The sequence below is a fragment of the Coptis chinensis genome, chromosome 6 (genome assembly GCF_015680905.1).
Source record: "Coptis chinensis isolate HL-2020 chromosome 6, ASM1568090v1, whole genome shotgun sequence".
Taxonomy (NCBI): Eukaryota; Viridiplantae; Streptophyta; class Magnoliopsida; order Ranunculales; family Ranunculaceae; genus Coptis; species Coptis chinensis.
The window spans coordinates 17,035,442-17,039,573 of NC_141461.1; the positions used below are offsets into that span (position 1 = coordinate 17,035,442).

The window sequence follows — 4,132 nt, forward strand, 5'->3', positions numbered from 1 at the left end:
ATATACAGTGGTAAAAAGCCTTTAACCACTGTTTTAGAACCGTGGTAACAGCTACCGTGACTAATAATCCTAACAAAACCGTGGTATTAAAGTCCTAATATTAACCACGGTTTTTGTCAAAACAGTAACATTAGGATATCCAAAACCGTGGGAAATAGTGTGTACAATTACCACGGTTTAGAAAGAAACGTGGTTTACATTGTCTCTTTATACCTCTGTTTTTCTAAAACCGTGGTTAATACGTTTTTTTGGGAAAAAAAAATATAAATCCCCGATTGATTCATTTTTCAGACAACTTGCAAAATGATTTTCAAACAACCTGTCCATCACAAATAGCTGTGTCATACAACATTCCACACTGAATTTAAAAAACATATTGCAATTCAACTAACAAAAAAGTAATAGACATCCAACAAGTGACAATGCATTGCTAATTACTATTTTGATTCAATAAAGCATAAAAAAAAGAACCATCCAAATCTACTAAATCCATCTAAAACATAAAAAAAGTAATATATTTATTTGTTTCATCTATACATCATATCAAAAGACTTTGACAACACCTAGATCCTTCGTGTGAAGCCTTATAATACCTTGTGATCGAGCGTTCAACTGGCAACAATATGCAAATGGCCGGTCAGATAAAGCCCCAAACCTTAACTGGAAGTGGTACAAATAGCGCTAAGACACCATGGCCGGCTTGAACCTAAGAATATTGAGTCAAACAATTGGTTTCAAGTAGAATTTAAGAAAATCATGGTCAACACCTTATGGAATGGTCAATTTCTTAATAACAATAAGCGTAATTCATTGCAGTGATAGTAACAATAAAAATCATAACCTTTTGTGTTATTGAATAAATTGTAAGAGAGTAACCACTTACCAGTCCTTGAGACTCCATTTCCCAAGCATAAGGGAGAAACACTTGAAACCAAGCCACATTTCGGTTCATATATCTAGACTTAACATTTTTGTATCATAGCCAAAGCCTCGGCGCAGTCCTACCAGGTACATGAAACTATATTATACATAGCATCAATTTTAATTTCATCAAACCAATCCTATATACATGTATCGGCAAGAAATTTATAAGGGGTTATAGGAAAGCATATCAGCAGAGAACTTAAATAGTACTATCATTATTCAGCATCAAACACCAATTCATAAGTTAAAATATATAATTCAACCGAAAAAGAGAACTCCCTTACGATATATAACAAACTGCCTAACTCCAATTTCAGCAAAGCAACATTTAATATAAGCCTTCAAATACTCAAATAACATGAATAAAATTAAGTAAATTAACTAAACTCTAATTGTATATATCAAATTCTCTGACTTCATTTCACATAACAACTTCTCAAGTTTCTATTTCAGAAATCAGGTCACACACACAAGATGACGAGCATATAAATTTTAGGATGAATAATGCAGGTATGCAGATATAGCTTCGAACTCGGGTAGATTTGGAGAGTCAAACACTTTGCAGATAGACTCACATTGTTCACCCTTGCCCTTTCTAAACATTAACCTAACTGTGGCAACTGAATTTTGGCATGCACCACTATACTACATTATTATATCTCAACAACGTAGCCATAATATTCATATGAAAACATAACTATGAACCAAACACCCATATCAATTAGAGTACAACCATGGACCTTCTACTGCCACCTAATTGACTGGCCAATGACCAAAGTTCTAGTCCATCCAAAACACACTAGCAATTAACAATCACTACTAGCTATATGAAAACTAGTGTAATGATAACCCACAAGGTGATGTTTTTATTAGACCAACGAAATATTAAACTAGATAGAATTACCATAAGGTATATATGCATGTAAGTATCATATTGTTCACCTGTATCAAACTAATAGTGGATAGCCTTGCTCATGGTTTAAAGACACTTATATATTCACTCAAGTAACAAGAGTATAACCTTGAAATTTGGTTTGGAAACTCTTCCTTGAAATCTTTATGTTGCTTTGTTTCTTTGCATAACAAGAAATGGGTGTTACCATGTCCAAACCTATAATCACCTATGCACTTTAACGAACACGCATTAGCATACCTAGGAGGGACTTTAACATGTCTAAACAAAGTACAGTCCATACTTCAGTTCGATGGTTTTAGTGCTTAAACTATATTACCATCAAAGCATCACCAGTATAAAAAGCCATTTTAAAATAAAAGATAGATAAAAAGGTACCTGTAATAAGGAAGCAAAATTGGCAAAGATTCTTCCCAATACTCCCATACCCATTAATCTGCAAAAACAAGGTATTGTCTTGCTTTACAATGCACGGACTTGATAGTTCCAAATTGTAATACGACTATGCAATTCAATGAACTTCATTCAATAATAAAGATCAACGACCAAATAAATAATCCCAGTCATTACTTCCAAGTAAATATTCAGAAATAAGATAACCAAAATAACTCATCAATCAGAATGATCAGATAACCAAGTCCAAGTCCCTTAGACATTACAGCAAACACTAAGATCCATGTCAAAGTGTAACCCAAGCATGCGCAATTTAGCTTGTCTAATTTTTGCGCCTTTCGACTAGTGGCACGAGGCTAATGATCACAAATTATAGGTGAATCAAATAAAAGGAAACTATGGGTGACTTTCCTAACATGATTGATTAAACAAGAAAAAAAAATAATGTAATGCATGAATCAGGAACGCATCAATCAGCAATAGATTATTATTTTACACCATTCAACAAATTCCTAAGTATATAATTGAAAAGCAGGTGAAGAACAATGGCGAAGGAAAACTTATGAATATATTACAATGTCTGATTTTAATTTTTACACTAAAAATACCCAAAATTTTGGAGTCCAAATATATATTAGGGCATTGAAAAGAAACATTATTAAAGTTGCAAAAACAAAATTGCAAATTGCAACAATTATTGAAAGAAAATTGCAACAGGTTCAATACCTTTTAAGACTTGAAGAAAATGCAATTATTCATAATCGATCAGCTGAGCTTAGTGATGAAATGACTAATAATTGTTACAAGATCATTTGGTGCACGCCACAACAAGTCAAGAAGTTTTTCTCACCGTTGATATTACGCGGGTGTCTTTGGGGAGGTGGTGGCGCTTTGATTTTGAGAGCAACTGCGTGAGTTTCATGATTTCTTCTAACGGAAATAATTGCAGCTACTGGGAGAAGTTTCACATCAACATTTCTCCAACTTCTTGAACCTTGGTTATTGCAATTGCAGAAAAAATTATTAAAACTCTGCAACAAAATTGAAAGAAAAGAGCAACCTTGCAATTTACTCAAAGAAAGTTTGAGAAATCAACAACAAGAAGAACTTGCTTACATGAAAAATTAGCAACCTTGCAGTCCACTTTCTGTGATTTAAGCTCCAACTTCATGAACCCTAGTGGCGTAAATTGGGGAGGGATAGAAGTGGGAGATGAGAAGTCACGGGTTTTCCCTTTTTTCTTTTGTGTTTTTCATCTTTTTCTCTGTTTTTTGAGAACCTGCTTTTGGTCACGGTAGTTGTAATTTTGGGGAAAAATATAAGCCACCATCTTCTAAGAAACAAATGGATATATGTATACCAAAAACTAAATTAGGCTATATTTGATAGTATCATGGTATATGTCATATTATATACCACTGTTTTACGAAATTAGTGGTATTTGCTTATCCAAAACTAGAAAAATATTTTGTACCGTGGCAAATGACTAAAAGCCACTATTATTAGGGAAACAGTGGTTTATACCAATTGACCAACCGTGGCTAATGTGCCTTTATGTAGTAGTGTAACTTGGACAATATAAAAAAACTTTCAACTCCAACCTTTATCAAAAGGGTTTTCCTTATTCCTTGGGTAAATTCCAAATTACTCAAATATGAAATTTTAAAAATAACACTTTCTTCTTTAACCAATACTTACTAAAAATCGAAAATTCCGTTAGGAAAACAACATTATAACATGCTGAACAATTTCAATTATAAATTTCATAAGAAACTAACCATTAAAGCAACCAGTATTTTATTTTCATAATCATACGATAATTTCTTACATGCTAAGTACCAATAAAGGAAACTAGCAAACAACAAATTCAAACATACCTAACATTTACCAGTGCAGTTCTTA

The 4,132-nt window shown here is 33.0% G+C and overlaps 1 long non-coding RNA gene across 1 annotated transcript; it reads right to left on the minus strand.

The window, feature by feature from the left end:
• Window positions 1-430: 430 nt before the first annotated feature.
• Window positions 431-2,275, minus strand: LOC147491815 (uncharacterized). The gene is made up of 3 exons (XR_015199938.1): window positions 2,216-2,275; window positions 884-1,001; window positions 431-706 (listed from the first exon to the last, which is right to left on the minus strand). It is a non-coding gene; the product is annotated as an uncharacterized LOC147491815 (long non-coding RNA).
• Between the last annotated feature and the right edge of the window lie 1,857 nt (window positions 2,276-4,132).